Consider the following 16,213-nt stretch of genomic DNA (forward strand, 5'->3'; position numbering starts at 1 on the left):
CAGTGTGCTAGTTCCTGCAGTGAGACCTAGAGAGGCATCACATATTTCTACTGTGGGAAGATACATCATGTAGTTTCTGAACAACTCCACTGTACACTCATGAGATAATGAGAGTGAAAAAGGAAGATAATGTCTTAGTATTAGTCTGAAAATTGTTTTGACCTCATAGAAGCGCAGAAACCATCTCAGGGACCCCAAGCGTCCCTGGACTACACTTTGAGAATTACTACTTTGGTGCACATTTCCTACAAGCAAGTACATTCTTACACAACCACAGTGCAACTAAATCAGGAAATCAATATTAATACATTGCTACTATCTATTCCTCAGGCTCCACTCAAGTTTTGCTAGTTTCCCCAATGATAATTTTTATGATGAAAGAACCTAGTTCAGCATCACTCATTGCATTTAGTTATAATGTCTCTTTAGTCTCCTTGATCTGGAACAGTTCCTCCGACTTTCCTTGACATTCATTACCTTGACACTTTTAAAGATTACAGGGCAGTTATTTTGTAGAAAGTCCCACAGATTAAGTTTATCTGATATTTCTACATGAGTAGATTTAGGTTGTACATCTTTGGCAGGGAAATCCAGAAGTGATTCTATGTTTTTCCCATTGCATCCTATCAGGTGGGGGATGGTTGTGATTTGCTCTATTGCTGATGATGTTCACCTTGATCATTTGATTAAGGTGATGCCTCCCAGATTTCTTCCCCATAGAGTTACTCTTTTTCTCTTTGTAATTAATAACTATTTTGTGGGGAGGTGATTTGAAATTATTTAAATTTTCCTTCCTAATCAAACTTTTAAATCATTCATTTATATTTTTATAGACTCATGTTTTCCTATTTTATTCAATTTGTTATGATCCATTAACTGTCGTTATTTTTTTTTTTTTTCCTAAAATTGTCCTCAGTTTAACCAGTGGAGCCCATGCAGGCTGGCTTTTCTATCCTCTTGACATGCCTCATCATTCTTTGAGCACTTCTTTGCTTTCTGGCACAAGGCGTTCCAGGCTGATCTTACACTTTCCCAGCACTGGCCCTGATTATCAGTCATTTCTCAATGGATCCTTCTTTCTTTTAGTGGAAAATACATTTAGAAGCCAAAATCTTGGCTTTACCTATGGCTATTAGGATGTGAATTTCCCGGCCCTCTTGGGCAGAGTTAGGTAATATATGTATGTAAATACATACATACATACACAGATACATATTTACATCTATATCTATCTATCTCCATTTCTGTCTTGAAAACATTGATATCTCCAATTCTAATCCAACATCACAAGGTTCACTCTAGTTTTCGCCCTCTTCATATTTATAAATCCCTCCTTAAACAGTGAGAAATCTGGCTCCCGTTATCCTTAATGCAGTTGCTCATTTGATCAAGCCCTTTGTAATTAACAATCTTCCATATCCTCCTCCTCCTGACTTAGACACCTTTCTCACTCTTACCCTGTCTAAGATTTGATTTGCCATGCCAGTTTATCTCTCTGTATAAACACCCTGCTCACCCTCCTGGGACCCTGCACCTTACAGCATGCCATCTCCACACGTGGACACCCTCCTTTCCCTGATTGGGCTTTGACATCCCATGCCTGGTCACTCCATGCATGAACACTTTCCTCTTCTGGATGTGGACACCTTCTTACCATGTTTGGGTTTTACACCCCTTGCTAGGCTCCCCCTCTGCAGGGATATCCTCCTCTCTTTGCTCAGATTCTGACTCCTTCTGCCAGGCTGCTCCTCCTGCATGGATTCCCTCCTTACCCCACCTGGGCTCTGACTCCATACGGGGCTACTGCTCATGTTGACACCCTCCTTACCCTGCTTGGGCCCCAACATGCTATGCTGGGTTGCCCCCAAATATGGACACTACCATTACCCTGCTTGGGCTCTGATACCCAACTCTGGGCCACTGCAAATCCCCCTCTCCACCAAAGGTGTGGATGCCATCTCACTCTTCGCCAAATAATGACTTTAAGACTGAGCTAATGACTTTAGCTCATGGAGTAAAAGGGTCAGGGGAAAGAGAATGACCAGCATCTCATGTCTGAGCTCCTCTACTTATGGTTTGGGTTGTTCTTTCAGAACTTTCATCGTTTTCTTAATTTCTTTTAAATAATTTTGAATTTTAGATTACAGTTTTCAAATTCTTTGGGGCCACATTTTTTGTTTTGTTTTCATTAGCCGTTGAACATTCATTTTTGCCTCTTTTTCTTGGAATGTCTTTAAATGAGGTTCCATCAAAATCCTTTTTTGTTTCCCATGTTTGATGAGAAGAGGTGTCCTGGACTATTCAGAAGAGGTTCCCGTGTGAAAACAGGCATGAGCCACGGTAGCTTCCCCACTTTGCAACTAAAGGACTTTCTCCTTTGTTCTTACCATGAAGTATTAAGAAATCTCGTACTTCTCTGCTTGATTCAGAAAGACTTTCTGCCATTACCTCGGTATTCTCCAGAGTTCCAAGCACCTTGCTTCCAAAGGACAGGAGATATTGTGGGTTCGGTTCCAGACCACCCCAATAAAGTGAAAATTGCAATGAAGCAAGTCACGAATTTTTTGGTTTCCCACTGCATATAAAAGTTATGTTTACAAAATACTGTAGTTTATTAAATGTGCAATAGCATTGCGTCTAAAAAAACAATGTACATACCTTAATTAGAAAATACTTTATTGCTGAAAAATGCTAACCGTCATCTGAGCCTTCAGTGAGTCATCATCTTTTTGCTGGTGGAGCATCTTGCCTTGATGTTGATGGCTGCTGACTGACCAAGGTGTTGGTTGCTGAAGGTTGGAGTGGCTGTGGCAATTTCTTAAAATAAGACAACAATGAAGTCTGCCGCATCAATTGACTCTTCCTTTCATGAACAATTTCTCTGTAGCATGCAATGCTGTTTAATAGCATTTTACCCACAGTAGAACTGCTTTCAAAATTGGAGTCAATCCTCTCAAACCTTGCTGCTGCTTTATCAACTAAGTTTATGTAATATCCTAAATCCCTTGTTGTCACTTCAACAATCTTTACAGCATCTTCACCAGGAGTGGATTCCATCTCAAGAAACCACTTTCTTTCCTCATTCATAAGAAGCAACTCCTCATCTGTTAAAGTTTTATCATGAGATTGCAGCAATTCAGTTACATCTTCAGGCATCACTTCTAATTCTAGGTCTCTTGCTATTTCTGCTATATCCGCAGTTACATTCTCCACTGAAGTCTTGAACTTCTCAAAGTCATAAAGTTGAAATCAACTTCTTCCAAACTCCTGTTAATGTTAATATTTTGACCTCTTGTCATGCATCACAAATGTTCTTAATGGCATCTAGAATGGTGAATCCTTTCCAGAAGGTTTTCAATTTACTTTTCCCAGATCCATCAGAAGAATCACTATCTATGGCAGCTAAAGCCTTACAAAATATATTTCTTAAATAATAAGTCTCAAGAGTTGAAATTACTCATTGATCCATGGGCTGCAGAATGGATATTGTGTTAGCAGACATGAAAACATTAATCTCATTGTACATCTTCATCAGAGCTGGTGGGTGCCCAGGTGCATTGTCCATGATCAGTAATATTTTGAAAGAAATTTTTTTCTGAGCAGTAGGTCTCAAGAGGGGCTTAAGATAGTCAGTAAACCATGTTGTAAACAGATGTGCTGTCATCCAGGCTTTGTTGTTCCATATATAGAGCAAGGCAGAGTAGATTTAGCATAGTTCTTAAGGGCCCTAGGATTTTTATAATAGTAAATGAGCATTGGCTTCAACTTAAAGTCACCAGCTGCATTATCCCCTAACAAGAGTCAGCCTGTCCTTTGAAACCTTGAAACCAGACATTGACTTCTCCTCTCTAGCTATGAAAGTTCTAGATGGCATCTTCTTCCAATATAAGGCTGTTTTGTCTACATTGAAAATCTGTTGTTTAGTGTAGCCACCTTCATTAATTATCTTAGCTGGATCTTCTGGATAACTTGCTGCAGCTTCTTGCTCCCTTACCTTGCACTTTTATGTTATGGAGATGGGTTCTTTTCCTTAAATCTCATAAACCAACCTCTGATAGCTTCAAACTTATCTTCTGCGGCTTCCTCACTTCTCTCAGCCTTCATAGAATTGAAGAGAGTTAAGCCTTGCTCTGGATTAGGCTTTGGCTTCGGGGAATGTTGTGGCTGTTTTGATATTCTATCCAGACCACTAAAACTTTCTCCATATGAACAATAAGCCTGTTTTGCTTTCTTATCATTTGTATGTTCACTGGAATAGCACTTTTAATTTCCTTCAAGAACTTTTCCTTTGCATTCACAACTTGGCTAACTGTTTGGCACAAGAGGCCTAGCTTTCGCCTGTCTTGGCTTTTGGCATGCCTTCCTCACTTTGTCACTTGAAGACTTAGAGTCCATTGTAGGGTTACTAATGGGCCTAATTTTAATACTGTTGTGTCTCAGGGAATAGGGAAGCTGGAAGAGAGGGAGAGAGATGGGGAAATGGCCAGTTGATGGAGCACTCAGAAGACACACATTTATTAAGTTCGCTGTCTTATATGGGCACAGTTCATGGCACCCCAAAACAATTACAATAGTAACATCATGAATCACTGATCGCAGATCACCATAAGAAATATAATAATAATGAAAAAGTTTGAAATATTGTGAGAATTACCCAAATGTGACACAGAGACATGAAGTGAGCAAATGCTGTTGGAAAAATGGCGCTGATAGACTTGCTTGATGCAAGGTTGCCATAAACCTTCAATTTGTAAAGAAACACAATATCTGCAGAGTGCAATAAAGTGACATGCAATAAAATGAGGTATGCCTGTAGTGCTCTCATGTGTGAACACTGTGTTTTGCTATTATTAGGTTCAAGGTCTCCCTCCTCTGAAACTCTGCCTTCCATGCCACTCCCACCTCCCATTGTATGAAATGTTTTTCTCCCTGAGATCTCTGATGTTTCACCCTGTTCAATTGGATTCTTCTCCTGAAAGTTTTTCTTCAGAGTGAGTCTCTTGCCTACTAAAAACATATATTTATTGGATATTTCTAAGATTGTCAAGGGCTTAAGCCACTTCCCATTATCTTTCTGTAGGATTTTTTCAAGTTCTGCTAATTGTTCTCAGATTCTATTGCTCAGCATCCTGCTTAGCACCAGGCCCTCTCCTTTTGGGAATCAGTCTGATGGCAATTTCTGGGTTCCATTGCTTGTAGGCTCCATCAAATTTCCTTTTCTCTTCACCACTACAGCTGCACAGCTGCTGATCCAGTTTTGGATCCACTTGCTATCATATGACTTTGTTATGCCCATCCATTTTCCAGAGCCATGGAGGTTCCTTGATACCTGCTTTATTGAAAATAACACCTCTAGTTGTTTTTGTTTTTGTTTTTTTGCTATCGTGTGCTCATTTTATTCTTTCACTATCATGTGTATTGTTTTTATGAGGGAAATTGGGGAGATTAATTTTAAAAAATACTACCTTATTGTGATGTTCTTGCTGTCAGAAATACCAGGTGATCTTTTAAAAGTGTAAATCAAATCGTGTCAACCCTATGCCTACCTTCGTCTCTGACCTCATCTCCAACCATTCTGCCCACCTGATGGTTAATTTTATATGTCAAGTTGACTGGACCATGGGGTGCCCAGATATTTGATCAAACATATTCTAGATGTTTCTATGAGGGTGTTTTTGGATGAGATTAACATTTAAATTGGTAGATGGAATAAAACCAGTTGCCCTCCCTAATGTGGGTGGGCCTCATCCAATCAGTTGAAGGCCTGAATAGAACCAAAAGGCTGACCTCCACCCTGAATGAGAGAGAATTCTTCCTGACTGACTCTCCTCAAACTGGGACATCAGCTTTTTTCCTGCCTTTGGACTTAGCCTGAAACGTCGGCTCTCTCTGGGTCAAGCCTACCGGCCATCAGATTAGAACTACACCATCAATTCTCCTCATTCTGAGGCCTTTGGATTCAGACTGGAACTACACCTCTCTCTCTCTCTCTCAATATCTCTCTGTCTCTCTTTTTCTCTGGAAAACCCTGACATACACACCACCCTCTCACCACTCTGTTGTAGCCACACTAGCCTTCTTATTGTTTGGAATAGCCTTAGGGGATTTTCATATCTTCTTCCTTCTGCTTGCAGTCACAATTCCTGTCTCAGTATTTTGCTCTATTTTCTTCATAGAATTTAACCATCATGGAAATTATACTATATTTGATTTGCCTACAAATGTCTCCTTCACTGGAATGTAAGCACCCTGAGGGTAGAACATTGCTTTTGGCACTGCTGAAACTTTGGCACCTAAGATAGTGCATAGAAGGCATTTTATACATATTTGTGAAGTGAATTTAGAATTTCTACTATTATCAACATCAGCACTAGAATCCTTGAAAATGAATTATTCTTATTCTTATTAACTAAAGGATAATAAGAAACTTCTGACCCCATAGACAAAAGTTATGATCTATACTAGAGGAAGAAATCACATGTTTGCCATAATTTGTTTTATATGAATGATAAAGAATAAGGGGCAAAGATGGTTAAAAAGAGATTGAACTGCTTACTATTGGATACTTTGACATTTCTTTGAAATGCTAATGATGCTGTGAATAACTATCAGATTGGAATTCACACATATTTAGTTCTGTACCTTGGCATGAAATAGCCACTTATCAGCAGAGAAGTGTGAAATTAAATGAGACAAGTTATAAAAACAGTTTAATCTTTATACTTGGTCTCAGTTTCATCTAAAGAAATAGTAAGAAAATGCAAAAAGTCTTTCTAAAGTAAACTTTTAAAAATATACAGGCAGAAACAAAGGAGTAAATCCCATATGATTACCAATCTTTGAGTGTCTAATACAATCAATTACTACTACATTTCTTTGTAAAAATGAAACCTTCTAGGTTAAAAATTATTGTTGTAATAATAGAAACATATATTTAATGTGTTCTATGCCACAGGCATTGTTCTACCTGCTTTACTTCTATTATTTCATTCAGTCTTCACAACACCTATAGGTATATGATATTACTATCATCGTGTCCAGACGTGAAAAAATAAACATTGTCAGAATTTATTTTGAAAAATGTATTAATTCTTCTTTAAAACTTGGGATACAGGCTGAATCAATTATCTATTGCCACATATCAAACCACCCCAAAACTTAATGTCTTAAAATAACAGCCATTTATTTAGCGCATGATTCTGGTAGGTGTTTTCTCCTGGTCTGGCTCAGCCTCAGCTAATCTTGGCTGGGCTTGCTCATACATCTGTGGTCAGTTGTCAGACTAGCCTAGGGTTGGTTGGTCCTGAATGGCCTCACTCACATGTCTGGAAGTTGGCTGGCTACTGGCTGGGGTGTCAGGGATGGTTGATGTATTAACCATGCCATTTTATTTTTGTTTGGTTTTTTGATGCTTTGACATCTTGGGACCTTGCTGACCTTGGAGGGACTACCTCCTCCAGGGCTACCGGGCTAGCTAACTCTTAGAGATAATAAATAACTGGCTTACAACCATACCTTTTGTATGCAAACTAACCAATCCAGAACCATACTGCCAACCACTTCTTTTATTAGGCTCTCACACTCTGCGCCTCTATCCACCTGCCCTAATCACACCAGGGCCAGGTACCAGACAACCAGGGACAGTCCCTATGCCCCAGAGCCTGCTGAAATGATTCAAACTAGCCAATCCTAAACCTGCTTACCCTGTTTCCCCCATTCCTTCACATAGAATCCACAATAAAGGCTTTTGCCTCCTTTTCCCCCACTCATCCTGTCTCCTGACCAACCCTGGTGCTTCCCTTGTACTCCCCACCACTACCACCATAGCATGACATGCTCCCTCCTCTTGAGACCTATAACAACCTATCTTTTCAATGGCAATTGTCTCTTGATCTGTTAGCCTCATCATACTTGAAAAATAATAGAATCTACGGTTTCAAACAGCTGGGTGATGTATCATTTCACCATGCAACAGGTCAGCCTGGGCTTGTTCACATGGCAGCAAGGTTCCAAGAGCAGCAAGAGAACAAGCCCCAGTGCACAAGTCCTTTTCAAGTCTGCTTACATCACATTTGCTATTGTCCGTCCCATTGACCAAAGCAAGGCACATGGCCACACCCAGAGTCATCTGGGAGGAATGGATACCAGGTGGTATGTGGCGACAGGGAGCCATTGCAGTTTGGGACCATAACTGCAATCAGTCCACCAAACAGGCATTTCAGGAAGTTTCATATCAACTTCTCATTGTCTTTGATTTGAGTAATCCTTAAGGAGTTTGGCCACTGAAATAAGCAAGTAATATTTGCCTTTTCACAACTCTTAGCAAAAATGTTACCAACTATCATGATGCTAAGAATTATTATTCAAAAGACTAAGCTTATAAGCTAATAACTTAATTCTCTTTTACTTAGGGAAGTGACTGCTGGTGACTAGAGGACTTGGACGATATAAAGCATTTTGAGGTTGTGATTATAGTCATTTTGGTCACACCACAGAGAGGATGGTAACCTAATAATAATATTCACAGAAAACTTTTAAACAACATTATGCCCCTAAAACTCTCATTATCATGAACTTAGAAACCTTTCTACGGAGATTTATAGAATCTTTTTCCCCACGATAGGCTGATTCTTTTTAATTTTCCTTGCAAACTCAAACCCTTTAGCCTTATTCAGCAACTTTGAAAGTAAAATTCTAAAGGTCCTTGTTTTAGAGTTCCTTCTTCCTTCTACATTATCTACCCATTACTGTCATCCCATACCAACCAGCTTATGTGGTAAATCCCTACAGGGATCCAAATAGTCTAGGTAGAAAAAAGAGAAAATAAATTAGAACAGAATGCCAGGTTTTATTCCCTCATAATATTAGCTTACCTCCATGAAGCAAAAAAAACTTTTAGTCCACTTTTCCCAAATTCCAGAAATAGTCATAAACAGGAGAAACATGTCCCTCTCCACAAAAACCTACTTGCTTATCCTGGAACTCGAGGTCGTTCTTTTATCTTAATAGTTATATATTTTCCAGGCTGATGGATATGGGAATCTGATAGACCTCAGTTTGAATCTCAGCTTAATAACTTACTAGCTGGGGAAACTTCAGCAACTTAAGTTGTCTCAGTGTTAATTTTGACTTCTGAAAAATGGATATAATAGGCCATGCACTCTAGCTTTTAGAGAGAATTCAAAGCTGCCTTGCCTCACTCTCCACCCACTACTCTACCCCAAGAAGTGTCTCTGTTGTAAGGGGTGGACAAAAGGGAATTATCAAGGACACAGTGTTGCTACACTAGAACGAGATGGAGTTTTTGTGGGAAGATAAAGTGATTATAATAGTACTGGATGAGTGCAGATGGTTTCTCTTTCAGATTGTTGTCTCTTGGACCTCTCTTCCTATCACTCTTCTTTCTTCTATCTCAGAATATCGTTGTGATAGTTCTGGGTAGGGGCACATCTTCTATTTGGAAAAGCCAAACAGAAACCAGGGAGAGTTCTGGGGATATGCAAAGCTAGGAACAAATCTGCTCCTATCAGCTCCAAGAGAGAGAACAATATAGGGACCTGGGACCAAACTTCAGTAAAGTCAATTTGTCTGCAGTATCATCTGGGCAAATAACTATTGAGACTTATTGTGGTTGCCAATTTGTTTAAATATGCAAATTTAATATTCTGGCCATATCTCATTCTATCAGAAAATCATGATTCTTATTAATCATTTCACAGGATTGTCATGAGGATCAAATGAGATGATGTAAATACAACCTCTAATTCAGTGCCTAGTAAATAGCACATACCTATTAAATGTTATTTGTTAATTTATAAAAACTTTGGTGTTTGGGTTTATAATATTAACTAACTTCTGTAAAGTGTAAATCAGAAAGTCAACTTTAAAAAAATTTTTTTAATTGAAGTATAATTGACATAAAATATTATGTTAGTTTCAGGCATACAACATAGCGAGTCAACATTTATATACATTAGGAAATGATCACCTTGATAAGACTAGTAACCTTCTGTCACCACACAAAGTTATTAAAATAGTATTGACCATATTCCCTATGCTGTACATTACATCCCCATGACTTATTTATTTTATAACTGGAAGTTTGTACTTCTTAATCCCTTTCACCTGTTTCACCCATCCCTCACCTCCCTCGCCTCTGGTGACTACTGGTTTGTTCTTTGTATCTATGAGTTTGTTTCTGTTTCATTTTGTTTGTTCATTTGTTTTGTTTTTTAGATTTCACATATAAGTGAAATAATACAGTATTTGTCTTTCTCTGTTTGACATATTTCACTTAGCATAATACCCTCTAGGTCTATCCATGTCATCACAAATGGCAAGATTTTATTTTTTTTTATGGCGGAGTAATATTCCGTTGTATTTTGTACCATATCTTCTTTATCCATTCATCTATCGATGGATGCTTAGGTTGCTTTCATATCTTGGCTATTGTAAATAATGCTACAATGAACATACAGGTGCATATATCTTTTCAAATTAGTGTTTTTGTTTTCTTCGGATAAATACCCAGAAGTGGAATTGCTGGATCGTATGGTAGTTCTATTTTTAATTGTTTGAGGAACCTCCATCCTGTTTTCCATAGCGGTTGCACCAATTTATATTCCTACCAAAGTGTACAAGAGTTCCCTTTTCTCCACATCCTCTCTAGCACTTGTTATTTATTGTCTTTTTGGTAATAGCCATTCTGATAGGTGTGAGGTGATATCTCATTGTGGTTTTGATTTGCATCTCCCTGATAATTATTGATTTTGAGCACCTTTTCTTGTGTCTGTTGGCCATCTGTATGTCTTCTTATGAAAAATGTCTATTCAGGTCCTCTGCCCTTTTGTTAATTGGATTGTTTGTTTTTTTTATATTGAGTTGTATGAGTTCTTTATATATTTTGGATATTAACCCCTTATCAGATATATCGTTTGCAAATGTCCTCTCCCATTCAATAGGTTGCCTTTTCATTTTGTTGATGGTTTCCTTCACTGTGCAAAAGCTTTTTGGTTTGATGTAATCCCATTTGTTTATGTTTACTTTTGTTGCCTTTCCCTGAGAAGACAGATCCATAAAAACATTGCTAAGACCAATGTCAAAGAGCTGACTGCCTATGTTTTCTTCTAGGAATTTTATGGTTTCAGGTCTTACATTGAGGTCTTTAATCCATTTTGAGTTTATTTTTGTATATGGTGTAAGAAAGTGTTCTAGTTTTATTCTTTTGCATGGAGCTGTCTAGTTTTCCCAGCACCATTTATTGAAGAGACTATCTTTTCCCCATTGTATATTCTTGCCTCCTTTGTCATAGATTGATTCACCATATATGTGTGGGTTTATTTCTGGACTCTCTGTTCTGTTCCATTGATCTATAGGTCTGTTTTTTTGCCAGTACCATATAGTTTTGATTACTATGGCTTTGTAGTATAGTTTGAAATCAGGAAGCATGATACCTCCCACTTTGTTCTTCTTTCTTAAGATTGCTTTGGCTATTCAGAGTCTTTTGTGGTTCCATAAAAATTTTAGAATTATTTGTTCAAGTTTTGTGAAAAATGCCATTGGTATTTTGATAGGGATTGCATTGAATCTGTAGATTGCTTTAGGTAGTATGGACATTTTAACATATTAATTCTTCCAATCCACGAGCATAGTTTATTTTTCCATTTATTTATGTTGTCTTCAATTTCTTTCACCAATGTCTTATTGTTTTCAGGGTACAGGTCTTCAACCTCCTTGGTTAAATTCTTTTTTGGATATTTTATTCTTTTCGATGCACTTGTAAATGGGATTTTCTTCTTAATTTCTCTTTCTGATTGTTCATTATTAGTGTATAGAAATGCAACCGATTTCTGTATATTGATTTTGTGTCCTGCAACTTTATTGAATTCATTTATTAGTTCTAATTTTTTTTGGTGGAGTCCTTAGGGTTTTCTATATATAGTATCATGTCATCTACAAATAGTGACAGTTTTACTTCTTCCTTTCCTATTTGGATGCCTTTTATTTCTTTTTCTTGTCTAATTGCTGTGGCTAGGACTTCCAATACTATGTTGAATAAAAGGGGTGAGGGTAGGCATCCTTGTCTTGATGCTGATCTTAGAGGAAATGCTTTCCATTTTTTGGTGTTGAGTGTGATGTCAGCTGTATGTTTGTCATATATGGCCTTTATTAGGTTGAGGTATGTTCCCTCTATACCCACTTTGTTGAGAGTTTTTATAATAAATGGATGTTGAATTTTGTCAAATGCTTTTCCTGCATGTATTGAGATGATCATATGATTTTTATCCTTTTTATCCTTGTTAATGTGGTGTATCACATTGATTTATTTGCAGATATTGAACTATCCTTGCATCCCTGGAATATATCCCACTTGATCATGGTTTATGATCCTTTGTGTGTATTGTTGAATTCGCTTTGTTAGTATTTTGTTGAGGATCTTTCCATCTATGCTTATAAAGAATATTGGCCTGTAGTGTCTTTGCCTGGTTTGGTGGCAGGGTAATGCTGGCCTTGTAGAATAAGTTTGGAATTGTTCCTTCCTCTTTGATTTTTTGGAGTGGTTTGAAAAGGAAAGCTATTAACTCTTCTTTAAATGTTTGGTAGAATTCACGTATGAAACCTTCTGGTCCTGAACTTTTGTTCGTTGGGAGTTTTTTGATTGCTGATTCAATTTCATTACTACTAATCGGTCTGTTCTTATTTTTTTCTGTTTCTTCCTGATTCAGTCTTGGAAGATTGTATGTTTCTAGAAATGTATCCATTTCTTCTAGGTTGTCCAATTCATTGGCCTATAATTGTTTGTAGTAATCTCTTATGATCTTTTGTATTTCTGTGGTGTCAGTTGTAACTTCTCCTCTTTCACTTCTGATTTTATTTATTTGGGCTCTTTTTTTTTTTTTCTTGATGAGTCTGGCTAAAGGTTTATTAATTTTGTTTATCTTTTCAAAGAACCAGCTTTTAGTTTCATTGATCTTTTCTATTTTTTTTAAGTCTCTGTTTCATTTATTTCCACTCTAAGCTTTATTATATCCTTATTTCTACTAACTTTGGGCTTTGTTTGTTCTTCTTTTTCTAATTCCTTTATGTGTAAGGTTGGATTGTTTATTTGAGATTTTTCTCGTTTCCTGAAGTAGCTCTGTATTACTATAATCTTCCTTCTTAGAACTGTTTTCGCTGCATCCCATAGGTTTTGGAATGTTGTGTTTTCATTTTCATTTGTTTCAAGGTATTTTTTAATTTCCTCTTTGATTTCTTCATTGACCCATTGTTTGTTTAGTAACATGTTGTTTGGCCTCCAGGTATTTGTGTTTTTCCCAGTTTTCTTCTCATAATTGATTTCTAGTTTCATACTGTTGTGGTCAGAGAAGATGCTTGATATGATTTCAATCTTCTTAAATTTATTGAGACTTGTTTTGTGGCCCAACATGTGATATATCCTGGAGAATGTTCCAGGTGAACTTGAAAAGAATGTCTGTTCTGCTGTTTGGGGATGGAATGTTCTGTATATATCTATTAAGTCCATCTGGTCTAAAGTGTCATTTAAGGCCTATGTTTCCTGGTTGATTTTCTGTCTGGATGATCTATCTATTGATGTAAATGTGGTATTAAAGTCCCCTACTGTTATTGAATTACTGTCAGTTTCTCCCTTTATGTCCATTAATATTTGCTTTATGTATTTATGTGGTCCTATGTTAGGTACATAGGTATTTACAAGTGTTACATTCTCTTGTTGGATTGATTTCTTTATAATTATATAATGCCCTTCTTTGTCTCTTGTTACAGTCTTTGTTTTAAAGTCTATTTTGCCTGATATATGTATTGCTACCCCAGCTTTCCTTTTGTTTCTATTTGCATGGAATATCTTTTTTCATCCCTGCACTTTCAGTCTGTGTTTGTCTTTAGATCTGAAGTGAGTCTCTTGCAGGCAGCATATATATGTGTCTTGTTTTTTTATTCATTTAGCCACCTTGTGTCTTTTAAATGGAACATTTAGTTCATTTACATTTAAAGTAATTATTGATAGGTGTGTACTTATTGCCATTTTGTTAATTGTTTTCTGGTTGATTTTGTCGTTCTTCTCTGTGCCTTTCTTCTTCTACTCTATTCTGTTGTGATTTGATGACTTTCTTTAGTGTTATGTTTGTATTCCTTTCTCTTTACTTTTTGGATATCTATTATAGGTTTTTGGTTTGTGGTTACCATGAGGTTCAGGTTTAATAATGTATGTATATAGCAGTCTATTTTAAGTTAACGGTCACTTCAATTCAAGCACATTCTAGAAGCACTACATTTTCACTCCCCTCACTCACACTTTATATTTTTGACATCATATTTTACATATTTTATTTTGTATATCTCTTAACTAATTGTTGTAGATATAGATGATTTTACTACTTTTGTATTTTAACCTTTAAACAAGCTATAGATGGTTGATCCACTTCCTTTACTATATGTTGGCCATTACCAGTGAGATTTTTTTTCTTTCATAATTTTCTTATTTCTACTTATGGCCTTTTTTCCCTCTATTTAAAGAACTCTCTTTAACATTTCTTGTAAGACTGGTTTAGTGGTGATGAACTCCTTTAGCTTTTGTTTGTCTGGGAAACTATCTCTTCTTCAATTTTGAATGACAACCTTGCTGGGTAGACCATTCTTAGTTGTAAGTTTTTTCTTTCAGCACTTTGAATATATCATGCCACTCCCTTCTGGCCTGTAAAGTTTCTGCTGAAAAATCAGCTCATAGTCTTATGGGGGTTCCCTTGTCTGTAACTAATTGTTTTGCTCTTACTGCTTTTAAGATTCTCTTTATCTTTAACTTTTGACATTTTAGTTATGTGTCTTGGTGTGGGTCTCTTTGTCTTTATCTCATTTGGGACTCTCTGTGCTTCCTGGACTTGGATGTCTATTTCCTTCGCCAGATTGGGGGAGTTTTCAGCCATTATTTCTTCAAATAGATTTTTTGTCCCTTTCTCTCTCTCTTCTCCTTCTGGGACCCCATAATGTGAATATTAGTACGCCTGATGTTGTCCCTTTAAGCTATTCTCATTTTTTAAAATTCTTTTTTCTTTTTGCTGTTCTGAGTGGGTGATTTCCACTACTCTGTCTTCCAGATCACTGATCCATACTTCTGCATCATTTATTCTTCTGTTTATTCCCTCTAGTGTATTTTTCACTTCAGTTATTGTATTCTTCAGCTCTGATTGATTCTTTTTTATATTTTCTATCTTTTTGTTGATGTTCTCACTGCATTCATCCATTCTTCTCCCAAGTTAGATGAGCATCTTTATGACCATTACTTTGAACTCTATCTAATAGATTGCTTGTCTCCATTTCAATTAGTTCTTTTCCTGAGGCTTTGTCTTCTTCCTTTGTTTGGAACATATTCCTTTGTCTCCTCATTTTGCCTAACTCTCTGTGTTTGCTTCTATGTATTAGGGAGATCAGCTGTGTCTCCCAGTCTTGAAGAGGTGGCCTTATGTGGAAGGTATCCCATAGGGCCTAGTAGTGCAATCCCGCTTGGTCACCAGAGCCAGGTTCTCCAGGTGTGTCCTCTGTGTAGACTGCGTGCACCCTCCTGTTGTGCCTGGGCCATGATTGCTGCGGGTGCGCTGGTGTATGGGGCTGGCACCCCAGAGCTGGAGCCACTTAGGAGGGACTCCAGTGCTGGCCAGGGCCACCCACCAGGTGGGGCAGTGTGGGAGTCACTTTCAGCAAGTCAGCTTTGGATTTGTTGTTATTATACCACACTGCTATATTTGACTTTTTCACAAGAGTGGATTATGGGCTTATTGGGTAATTTAACTTTTGATCTTGGCAAATATTTAGCTATATTAATTAAAATGACCAGTCAAAAAAGTAAACTGACTTCCTGTGCTAAGTTTTTTGGCCAACTTTTTACACAGTATACCTTTAAAAGACAAATTAGGTCATAAAAAGGGTCATTTTAAATCTCAAAGAATATTTATATTTTGCCTTAGAAAAAATTTTAAAGCGGTAAAAATTATCCTTCTTTGGTTTCTTTTCTACATTACATTTTCAAAGATCTGAAAAAATTCAAGAATAACTAATGTTATTTCAGAGAAGAAAGAAAAAGATAGCTTTGTGTTAATAGCTCACCATCAATTTCTTATAAAAGACTCTTACTTTTTAGTGATATTATGGATTGCATTGTTTGCCTGTGTTAAGCCTGAACAAATCCTTTTTCTTTAAATTA

At 37.1% G+C, this 16,213-nt stretch overlaps 1 protein-coding gene across 1 annotated transcript in view; it reads left to right on the top strand.

The window, feature by feature from the left end:
- Positions 1-16,213, top strand: part of LOC106803129 (ankyrin repeat and sterile alpha motif domain-containing protein 1B) — a 762,921-nt gene that overhangs the window by 591,066 nt on the left and 155,642 nt on the right. The gene's annotated exons all lie outside the window — the stretch shown is intronic.

Source organism: Ceratotherium simum, chromosome 25 (assembly GCF_057802395.1).
Source record: "Ceratotherium simum simum isolate JZ-2026a chromosome 25, ASM5780239v1, whole genome shotgun sequence".
Lineage (NCBI taxonomy): Eukaryota > Metazoa > Chordata > Mammalia > Perissodactyla > Rhinocerotidae > Ceratotherium > Ceratotherium simum.